The 12077-nt window shown below is 40.2% G+C and overlaps 1 protein-coding gene across 4 annotated transcripts in view; it reads left to right on the forward strand.

The window, feature by feature from the left end:
- Positions 1-1128: 1128 nt before the first annotated feature.
- Positions 1129-12077, forward strand: part of PNPLA4 (patatin like phospholipase domain containing 4) — a 318980-nt gene continuing 308031 nt past the window's right edge. The window contains exon 1 of one of the 4 annotated variants that reach the window (XM_069204620.1): positions 1129-1251. The gene's annotated coding sequence lies outside the window, so the exon portion shown is untranslated. The remainder of the gene's footprint in view (positions 1252-12077) is intronic. The other 3 variants (XM_069204621.1, XM_069204619.1, XM_069204622.1) reach the window with 3 other exon arrangements.

Consider the following 12077-nt stretch of genomic DNA (forward strand, 5'->3'; position numbering starts at 1 on the left):
ATAATCTGACATTGCAGGGAAAAGTTACAGAGTAAAACGTAGAGAAACATTTATGTTTTTTTCACCTAAATTTCAATATTTTTCTTTTTCAGTTGTTATTTTCTGTAGGAAACCCTTGTAGGATCTACACAAATGACCCCTTGCTGAATTCAGAATTTTGTCTATGTTTCAGAAATTTTTAGGTTTCTGGGATACAGCATTGGTTTCATGCCCATTTCTGTCATTGACTGGAAGGAGGCTGAAAGCACAAAAAATTGCAAAAATGGGGTATGTCCCAAATAAATGCCAAAATTGTGTTGAAAAATTGGGTTTTCTGATTCAAGTCTGCCTGTTCCTGAAAGCTGGGAAGCTGCTGAGTTTAGCACCGCAAACCCTTTGTTGATGCCATTTTCAGGGGAAAAACCACAAGCCTTCTTCTGCAGCCACTTTTTCCAATTTTTTTGAAAAAAACAAAATTTTCCCTGTATTTTGGCCAATTTCTTGGCCTCTTTCAGGGGAACCCACAAAGTCTGGGTACCTCCAGAATCTCTAGGATGTTGGAAAAAAAGGACGCAAATTTGGCTTGGTTAGCTTATGTGGACAAAAAGTTATGCGGGCCTAAGCGCGAACTGCCCCAAATAGGCAAAAAAAGGCCTGGCACAGGAGGGGGAAAAGGCCCGGCAGCGAAGGGGTTAATGACTTCATAGCAGACTTAATTGTTGTTGACACTAAGCCCCCTTATTACGTTCGTCGTGGAGCAATGTAAGCAAATTAATTCCATGTCTAAGCTTCGCGCACGCCTCGGCAATTTTTTCAAAAGACAGAATCATCCATTTTCAACTGGACCGTTTCTTGTTAAGTGCAATAACGCCACCAAAAGTATTCAGCTATAACTACATGTGAAAAAGAAATAACGCTTGCATATTTATTTAAACGCATATGCCATTTGCAGACGCATTCGAATTTCACGGTATGGACTGGAATAGTGTAAAAGCAAAATATTGATATAAGATAGATCGAAATATTACAAGTTAATAAATATAGTTCCTTTTAGATAACAATGATTATTGTCTATTTGTTAATGGAACGGCGCAATAATTATTGTATTTGGTTTCTATAGCAGCACAATATGTCACTGCTTTAAGATGGCTGCCATCGCTGCAGTATTGTTCCGCTTCCGCGTTGTGTGTCATACAAAACGTTAGTTTTCGAATCTGACAGCTTGGCAACCTCAGTTCTGGGATAGTAGTTACCGCGGAGTCTGGAACACAGGTGAGAGGCCACAGAAAAGTTAGGGGCTTCGGGTTTCCGGAACGTTCCTTATTATACTGTTTAAGATGTGTATTTACTTAGGCGAAGGTGCTCTTCTCGCGCACTACTTTATAGACAGACGCTTTTTGGTTGATTTTAAGTACAGGTAGCACTGAGGGTGTGGCCTCAGACTCCCTCCTCTTTTGAGTTGAGCTTGGAAAGCGTGCGTACAACTTCGGCCGAAAAGGGCGGACGTATTTCTATGCTAATTAATGTTTGCACAACTTAATTACCGCACAGTTTTGGTGAACTTTCAAAAGCACGATTTCGAAGCCAACTAGTCACAGATAGATGCATGGTTGTAGACGAGTAATGCTTGGGAAAAAAACCTCGCAATTTTTTCTCATTTAGACGGAACCACCCTCTTTGGGCTGATCTTCGCTCTTCTAACAAGCAACACTCCAAAAATTATTTCATATCCATTGATCCTCTAAGTCCTTGGCCCTTGAAAATGATCTGCCTAACTTTGCTAGTGAGTAATGAACAAGGGATTACGCTCACACAAGACCTTTCTATTACTCATTCTGTTGTCCACATTTTTACGTCTGGTCCTCTGGTGGTGTCTCATAACTGTGAAACTAACCCCTTCTAAGACCAAACTGTTGGTCGTACCTGCCGACTCTGTATGTTCTGATTCAATGTTGTGGTCTTCAGTCATGGGCCCATGCCCTGCAGTTTGCCATCTAGGAACCCATCTTGATGCCAGTCTTGCTTTTGGCCCTCTTATAAAAAATAATGTCTGTTTTTCCCATATCAAAATGATCTACAATATTCTTCTGTTTCTTGACAGTAGTAAACACATTCTAGTTGGTAATGCTCTTACTTAGTCAGAATAGTATTGATAATGGGAATACCATCGTGCTATCAGCTTCCCAAACGTCTTGGAAAATATTTTTATTCAGTTAAACACAGCCCGCTTGTCTGGTTTGCAGAGTTGCTCGTTTCCAACATATCTCTTAATTTTGAAGCAGTTACATTGGCTTCAGGTGTGTCAGAGGATAATCTTCAAAGTCATGGTTATTGTAAGATATTGGATTATTAGGTGAAGGGTTGACTACCCACCTCAAGGATAATTATAACCCTTGTCAAGGTGAAATCTCAAATTCACTAAATTAACCTGAGTTCAACCCCCCTGGCAGCTGTGGCCTGTAGAACACAGGTTTAACTTAGAGCAATGTCCAAAGTATTTATGTAATGCCAAAACAACAATAAAGGCAATTTGCAAAACAATGAAAATCACAAACCATATTAGAAAAATAGTGTACTTTTTTTTAAAACAAAATGACATAAACATTCAATGAGGGGAACCAGAGATATGCATTTTTAAAGTTCTAAGTGGGATTAGTGCCAAAAAGCACAAAGTTCCATTGATAGTCAATAATCACTGTAGATTAGGATGTAGGTGCAGTTTGACGCTTATTGTGATGCAACGTGGGTTAAATACACCAACCAGGTGCATACTGGTCAGAGATTTTACCTTCTGACGTTTGTTCATTAGGTCTGATTCCACCAGAGGAGTACACCTCTAAAGCCCCCCTGTACCTTAGGTGAGGCACTTAAAGATGCACAGGGTGCCAGACAGAGGCCACCTGCAGGGTAAAGTCAAGTTCCAGTTGTCACAGGTCAGCTGGGCAGTTGCAGGAAAAACCTCTTGTAGCTTGTTGCATGCCTGTAGCTTGAACAGGAGGTCAGCCTTATGACCTTTGGAGTCCACTTTTTTGTTATTGGCATAAGAGGGAAAAGATCAATTTCTTCAGTATTCCTCTAAGATCACAGACAGCAGGCTCAGTCCTCTTCTATTCTTCTCCAGATCCAGAAGTGTTCGAAAGTGGGTGCCTGGAGATGCCACATTTATGCCTGGCATGAGTTTGTGGGTGGGAATGTTTCTAAGGCACTCCCTAACCAATGAGGTAGAAGTTCCTGATGCCAAACCTTCCTACTTTAGGCAATTTCAAGATGACAAAACACTTCAGCCATATTAACCCCCAGGGTGCCCTGGATGAGCTGGTCTCGCCCTCGGCCAGGGTCGCTGTGTGCCGGGGACGAGACAAGCTTGTCCTACACCCAGCCTTCGATGTCTCTCTCAGCATTTCTGCTGCATGATCGCGAAGCGTCCTGCACCTGGCCCACGGGGGGAGCACTAGGAACGGCCTTTCCTTTCCTTTGATGACTCTCAAAAGCATTTCTGCTGTCCGATCGAAAAGCGATCGGGCAGCAGAAATGTCCCATAGACACCAGGCATATTATTTTTTATATTTTCTTATATATATATATACACTTTACCTAAAAAGAAATCAAATGAAATAAATTTGGGTTACAAAATCGATTAGAAATGCCTTTTTAGTGATATAAAATGATCATGGATTTTTATTGGTGAATGTTGGGTGATCACATGATTTAAATGCATTGACTTCACAATCTACTCTACGGCCAGTTGAAGGCTCAGGCCGAAACACATTGCCATTTTGGCTGGAGAGCACTTTGTACTTCACATGAAATAAGAATGCAAATTACCTTTCGAGTTGATGGATGGTGCTTGCGTCGTTCCTGCTTTGAGAAGCTGGTAAATATTCCCTCTTGCATGCTATGTAAGTAATTAGAGTAGTCACCGGACTGCATTTACTGAGCACTCAAAGATGAGCACATGAGTTCTTACTCTCTCTGGTAAAATATGTTGAAAAATATAGAACTCTGCTCCACTCCGGTTTGAAGGCTTTGAAAACACAGGAAGACTTGCACTATGAACGCTGTTTGGTGAGATGGGAATGCGATACAGACATCTAATGATTCAGAAATATTGGTCACAAAAGAATCTCTGAAATATCTTTGAGCTTTGAAGGGATAAGGTTGTTTTCACCGTATAACAGTTAATCTTTTTGATTGGAAAGAAATCAGCAGGAATGGAGTGATACATTGAAGGGTCACAAACGGAGTCGGTAGAGGAAAAACACGTGACCTCCTCTGTTTAATTTTCAAATTTAAAAGAACAGGGTGACTCTGCTTTTTGCCCTTGTGAAAGTGAAACAGAGTGCAGGAGCCGAGAAATAAGTCATCTAAGGATTATGAACGCAATGTGAAAATAAAGGCTTCCTGTCTGGAGCAAGTGAAAAATCAAACAAATTACGTAGTCTATGAGACACTGTTTTGGAGTTCGATCTGGGAGTAACAATGTATTCCGGTTGTTGAAGGACGGAAACACTAATTATAAATCACTATCTGTTTTGAAATAACATTCAACACCGTTTCAAGTAATAATACAAATAAAAATAAATGAACCTGGAGAGAAGGTGACTGGAACTGTACACTTAGGAACAATAACCATTATACAAAAAAACAGAGCATCTTATTGTTTAAGCACAAACAAGTGATAAGGAAAACCAAAAGAGCTGGTTTTAAATAGACCATCACCTCATGGACTGAGAGAGTCTTTAAAAATCCATCATCTGAAAGAACTTGATAAATATAATAAAAAGAAGTAAATATTGGTGGAATAGTAAATATTGGTGGAATAGTGTATTCGGATTTTGAGTAACTATTTTTGATATCACAGAAAATGGCTGAGAGAATTGCAAAACGAGAACAAATTATGAAGAATCTATTTAAGAGAAAGAAGCAACGAATATGTAAGAACTTAGCATATCAAGGGATCGAGAATTACCCCTCAATCTACTCTTAAAGGAACTGGAAAAAGCAAAAATAATGGAGTTTAATAAGTGGTGGGAGAAGGCCACATTGCAGAAATATATTGAGAGCGGAAGAGTCCCGTCCCGAGAGGCTTAAGAATCTTTGTTTTACCAACCTTAAATTATATGGATACAGACTTATTAAAACAATGGAAATGGATACAACTGAATGCTCTATGAAATTAATGCAAACCTTGGTAATACAGGCTGAGCAAAAGTTAGAATTTTTTTTATCAAGAATTAAGGATCTTGAAGAAAAGATGTTATCCAAACAGACTATGGAAAATGTGAAAAAATGATAGAGGAAATGGAAAAACGATGGAGAAACATGAAAAAGAAATACAACTGAAGAAAGCAACAACATTTAATAGGGATAAGATAGATTATTCGACAGGAAGAATTTTCACCTTTGCAAAACGGTTTGATTCCTTTTAGATGAATCAAAACATGGATAGAACAATTTAAAAAGAGAGAGTCTCCTTGAGCATGCAAGTTCGGGGGACGAAATACAAATAGAGGGGAGACCGAAATTGGATTTTTCAGGAGAAATGAGGCTGTATCATATGGAAACAAGGAGACGTGGAAGGGGATGACAAAACAAGAGGAACAGGAAAAAAATAAGAAAGACATCAGGTACAATAATAAATGTAGATGTGGTAATCAATCTCTCATCTAAAAAATTGGAGGACAAACATCTTGAAAATATGAATAAAGGTCTTAGTTTTTGTCCAATGACATAAATGGACTTGGTGACAGCGAGAATTGATCTCTACAAGTTTCCCAGGAAACTGAAACTAAAAAAATATTTTGGACCAAAAATCAAGAAACAAAGAGCTAGTAGATCTCAGGAGATCACGTCACTAACAGCAACAGACTTGGGATACCTCCGTACTTTAACATGCTTTGAACAGGAATCAATAGGAGGCTTTGGAGCTACAAACTGTGGAGATTTATCGGATCAGGAACTATGTACCACATTAGGGTTGCTAACGGATGCAACAATTTCCAGTCAGTACAAACCTAGATCACAATTTTGCCCCCAGTTGCCGGCTGGAAATAAGAGAGATGTGTTTCAGGAATTAATGGCAGATGGGCCGATAAGAATAGCTTTGGGATTATCTAAAAAGACTAAAAATTATGAGAACCTGAATATGACACACAAGGATTGGTGTGCACTGAAGGATTTGCAAAATGACAATACAATTGTCATTAAACCATCAGACAAAGGGGGAAATATTGTATCATTGAACAGCGATGATTATATCAAGGAAGCCAAGAAACAATTGGGAAATAAAGAAAACTATAGAGAACTAAAAAGCAATCCCATGAAAATCTATATGATGGAATTCCACTGTATTTTAAAAAAATGGTTAGACAAAGGTTTGCTACAAGATGAAGAATATAGATATCTCAAAACAGACTACCCGATTACCCCAACAATATATTTCCTGCCAAAGATCCACAAGAATACATCAAATCCACCAGGGTGCCCCATTGTAAGTTCCATAGGGTCTCTCCTGTAAAATACTTCAAGATTTATTGACCAGTTCCTGTTTTCATATGTATCAAACCTTCCATCATATCTGAGAGACTCTATGGATTTCCTAAACAGGATCAATAACATACCTTGGACGCATAATTATATTATGGCCACAATTGATGTTCTTTCCTTATATACATCCATCAGACGTAAGGATGGTTTAGAAGCATGTAAATATTTCCTTAGATCAAGATCTATCAGCTTACTGGAACAATCAGAAATGCTATTAGAAATGCTCCAGTATTGTCTGACTCATAATGTATTTATGTTTGTTGGTCAATATTATTTACAAGAACAAGGAACAGCTATGGGGACTTCATTCGCACCCACGTATGCAAATGTCCTGATGGGGATGTGGGAATCACAGGTGGTCTGGCAAGGGATTGACTAGGAAATGCTAAATCATGTTGCATTATGGGTACGCTACATAGATGACCTCTTCCTGATATGAGAGGGGGAAAGAGAGCCTTTAAAACAATTTATAATATCGCTGAATAACAATCCCCAACAACTAAGCTTTACATATGAAATAAGTGAGTTGGAAATTAATTATTTAGACATTGGTGTATACATAAAAGATGGAAGAATCTTCACAAAAATGCATAGAAACCCCACTAGCGCGAATAGTTTATTACATGCAAATAGCAGACATCCAAAGGCTTTAAAATGGAGTGTACCATATGGTGAATGCCTGAGGGTCAAACGTAACTGTACAGAAGAAGTTGAATTGAAAACTCAAATGAACGAGATGTATGAAAAATTTCACAAAAGGGGCTACCCAAACTCTGTCTTGGATGATGCATTGAAAAGAGCGGTGTTACGAAAAAGAGATGAACTTCTGATCCCCAGAACAAAATGTGGTGATTCAAATATTGATGCTACACGGTACATTATGCGTTTCGACGCAGGGAGTCAAAAGATGAGAAAACTTCTAAAAGACAATTGGAGATTATTACTGTTGGATGAAACATTATCTAAATCACTACCCAATCATCCACTAATTACATACAGAAGAGCGTCAACACTAGGGGATCATTTAACAAGCAGTCATATGACCCCGCAAAAGAAAAATACATCTAATTGGTTGAGTGATAAAAGACAAGGCTTCTGGAAGTGTACAAAGTGTAAAGCATGTACCCATGGTAAAATATGACGCATTTCCAACATTTGATGGAAGGATCATAAAAATCATGGAAAGAATAGACTGTGAGACCCCATGTGTCATTTATGTATTGGAATGTGTGTGTGGTAAAAAATGTGTTGGAAGTACAGTGAATAGGTTAAAATTATGAATCGTACAACACATGAGGGCGATAAGCAATCAAGACATGACATATTCAATAGCAAAGCACATATGGGTAGAGCATCAGGATGAACAAAAAGACTTGAGATACTACGGCATTCAACATAATAAACAGAATTATAGAGGTGGAGACTGAGAACAAAGATTGAGGAGGATGGAATCCAAATGGATTATTCTAATTGGAACTGAAATGCCGTGGGGGTTGAACATGGATGCAGAGTTACATAACACCTATAGGAGATAAAGAATAGGAAAAAAAAAACAATAAAAAACAGAAAAGATCCAAACGGGGACATTTGCTAAGAGACATGTTTTGAACTGGATTGTCCATCTTGAACCTTCGTGAAGAGTTAGTTAGACCTTAGAGATGATTACCGAAAGATATAATGGGGTCATGAAATTAATGAAACAAATAAGATTCTCATGGGGAAAAGTATCCCCTTACATAAAGTTGCAGAATTTAGCAGCCTTTTTGTTTTGGTTATGCTTCATATTTAGCTCAGTATGTTCTCATTTTCTAGGTACTTTACCGTGAATAAATAACCCAATGTGAGGAGAGATGTAAAAATGATATACAGTGTTTATAGAACAGTCTTTGTTTCAAATGGAATCCCCTAATGTCGATAAGTGTGCACTGTTAAACAACATAGAAATGGTGCGTTACCTAAAAAGAAAATCTTCGAAGAATAAACATATATATTGATTTAATGAGTTACATTTATGTTTAGGGTAAAATTGACCTCCAATTGAGACAAATGAACTAAATTTGAGTAACAAAATTGAGTACAAATGCCTTTTAAATGATATAAAATGATCATGGATTTTTATTGGTGAATGTTGGGTGATCACATGATTTAAATGCACTGACTTGACAATCTACTCTATGGCCAATCGAAGGCTCAGGCCGAAACGCGTTACCATTTTGTCTGGAGAGCACTTTGCACTTTATACTTCACATGAAATAAGAAAATAAATGACCTTTCGAGTTGATGGATGGTGCCTGCGTCATTCCTGCTTTGAGAAGCTGGTAAATATTGCCTCTCGGAGGCTGTGTAATGATTTATGTTTAAATATATATATAAGAATAAGGGGAGGGGCCCCTTTAGCAAGGGTCGCTCCCTAGGGGTGCAATTTTTTTAAGGCCTCTTCTGCCCCCCCACACCACCCCGGGGGCAGACCGGCATACTGTAATTAGGCCGATCTGCCCCCAGGCAGGGCAGAAACCATTAGGCACTAGGGATATTTTTGGTAGGATTTTTTTTTTTTTAACAGATGGGGAGCAACCTCTTAGGCAAGGGTTTCTCCATGGGGGGGGGGAATTTTATTTTAGGCCAGATCTATAAGAATAAGGGGAGGGGCCCATTTAGCAAGGGTCGCTCCCTAGGGGTGCAATTTTTTAAAGGCCTCTTCTGCCCCCCGATCAGCCTATTGTAATCACGCCGATCTGCCCCCAGGGGCACAGAAACCTCAAGGCACCACAGATTTTATTTTATTTTTTTCACATTTTTGTAGACTCCCCGCAGATCGGTCTAATTTTATTAGAATGATTTACCCCCAAGGGAGGAAGAAACCACTAGGTACCAGGGATTTTTTTTTGTGCCAATTTCACGCAGGGGGATCAACCCCTTAGGCAAGTCTTTCAACTCTCCCCCACACACTAAAAAATCTTATCCCACAGCAAGCAAGAGGACATTTGATGGTTTTGGTTTTACATGTGGGCAATGAGAGCTTGTCTAACTCTCAAAATTGTCCCACTAGGAATGGTGAGGGCTGCACTTTTTGGACTTTGGGACGCTGCCATGTAGAAAAACCTACAAGAACTAGACACATCTGAAAATTCAACATCTGGGTGACTCCAGGGTGGTGTGCTTCACATGCACCCCACACCATGTTCTTACCCAAAATGCCCTGCAAACCTCAAACTTTGCTGGAAATCACACTTTTTCCCCACATTTTTGTGATGGAACCTTCTGGAATCTGCAGGTATCCACAAAATTCCTACCACCCAGCATTGTCACATCTATACCAATAAAAATTCTGCCCCACTTGTCAGCCTAAAAATGTATTTTTTCCAAACTGCCCTTTTGGACCTGCTTTGGTTCACCCTCATTGTTGACATGTTTTTGGCTCTTCCATATCACAGCACTTGGCCCACCTACAGAAGTGGGGTATCATTTTTACCGGGAGACTGTGGGGAACATTGGGTGGTAGGAAATTTGCACCAGTGTAGTGATCCCACACAGAAATGTGGGAAAATTTGATTTTCTTCCTTTTTTTTTTTTAGCTTAATTTGAGGTTTGCTGAGGATTCTGTGTAAGAAAACACTAGGGGATCCACACAAGTCACATCTCCCTGGACTCCTTTGGGTGTCTGGTTTTCAGAAATGTTTGGGTTTGGCAGGTTTCCCCTATATGGCTGCTGAGCCCAGGACCAAAAACGCAGGTTCCCCCCCCCCAACACCAGAAAAAAACAACAGGTAGTTTTGTATTCGCTTATTTGCCAATTTTGATGTGTCCATATAATGTTTGGGGCATTTCCTTTTGCGGTCACTAGTGAGGTGCCATTTTTATCGGGACACTTCGGGGAATGCTGGGTGGAAGGAAATGTGTGGCTCCTCTCAGATTCCAAAATTTTCTGTCACTGAAATGTGTGGACATTTTTTTTTGTTTTTTTGCCAAATTTTGTGGTTTGCAAAGGAATCTGGGTAACAGAACCTGGTGAGAGTCCCACATGCCCCCCCCCCCCCATCTTGGATTTCCCTAGGTGTCTAGTTTTCAAAAATGCACTGATTTGGTAGGTTTTCCTAGGTGCCAGCTGAGCTAGAGGCCAAAATCCACAGCTTGACACTTTGCAAAAAAACAGCTCTGTTTTCTTTGGGAAAATGTGATGTGTCCATGTTTGGGTTTTGGGGCATTTCCTGTCACAGGCACTAGGCCTACCCACACAAGTGAGGTACCATTTTTATCGGGAGACTTTGGGGAACGCTGGGTGGAAGGAAATTTGTGGTTCCTCTCACATTCCAGAACTTTTTGTCACCAAACTGTGAGGGGAAATAGTATTTTTTGGCCAAAAGGTTGAGGTTTGCAAAGGATTCTGGGTAACAGAACCTGGTGAGAGCCCCAAAAGTCACCCCATCTTGAATTCCACTAGGTGTCTAGTTTTAAAAAATGGACAGGTTTGGTAGGTTTCCTTAAATGCCAGCTGAGCTAGAGGCCAAAATCCACAGCGAGGCACTGCAAAAAACAGGTCTGTCCTCTTTGGGAAAATGTGATGTGTCTATGTTGTGTTTTGGGGCATTTCCTTTTGCGGACACTGGGCCTTCCCACACAAGTGAGATACCTTTTTTATCGGGAGACTTGGGGGAACGCTGGGTCGAAGGAAATTTGTGGCTCCTTTCAGATTCCAGAACTTTCTGTCACGGAAATGTGAGGAAAAAGTGTTTTTTTTTGTTGGCCAAATTTTGAGGTTTGCAAAGGATTCTGGGTAACAGATCCTGGTGAGAGCCCACCAAGTCACCCCACTCTGAATGCACATAGGTGTCTAGTTCCCAAAATAATATAGGTTTAGTAGGTTTCCCTATGTGCCGGCTGAGCTAGAGGCCAAAATCCACAGCTAGGCACTTTCCAAAAAACACATCAGATTTCAATGTAAAAATGTAATGTGTCCATGTTGCATTTCCTGTTGCGGGCATTAAGCCTAGCCACACAAGTGAGGTACCAGGTGCCTGACTCAGGCACTAGGTACAGGCACTCAAGTGGGGTAGCGTTTTTACCAGGACAGGTGGGGAAACACTGGGTGGTAGGAATTTTGTGGATCCTAGCATATTCCTGTAGTTGGTGTGACAGAAATGCAAAAAAAATAAAAAATGTATTCAACATTTAATCTTTGCAGGGTATTCTGGGTAAGACAACTTTGGGGAATCCATACAAGTCACACCTCTGTGGACTCCCCCAGATGTCTAGTTTCGAGAAATGTCTGTGTTTGGTAGGTTTCCCTATATGGCCACCGAGCCCTGGACCAGAAGTGCCTGCCTTACAAAACCAGGTTGTTTTGTGATAGATAACTTTGATGTCACCACAATACGATTTGGGCCGAGGAATTTGGGGCTGAACTAAATTGGGGAGCTTCCAAGAGAGCACTCTCTCTGTGCTTGCCACCGTATGCACCTGCTCTGTGGGTTGGGCTAACCTGCTATTGTCCCACTGCACAGACTGCTTGCGAAGGGACAGCAGGACTGTCTTCATCACCTCCCTCATAATCA

Source organism: Pleurodeles waltl, chromosome 8 (genome assembly GCF_031143425.1).
Source record: "Pleurodeles waltl isolate 20211129_DDA chromosome 8, aPleWal1.hap1.20221129, whole genome shotgun sequence".
Taxonomy (NCBI): Eukaryota; Metazoa; Chordata; class Amphibia; order Caudata; family Salamandridae; genus Pleurodeles; species Pleurodeles waltl.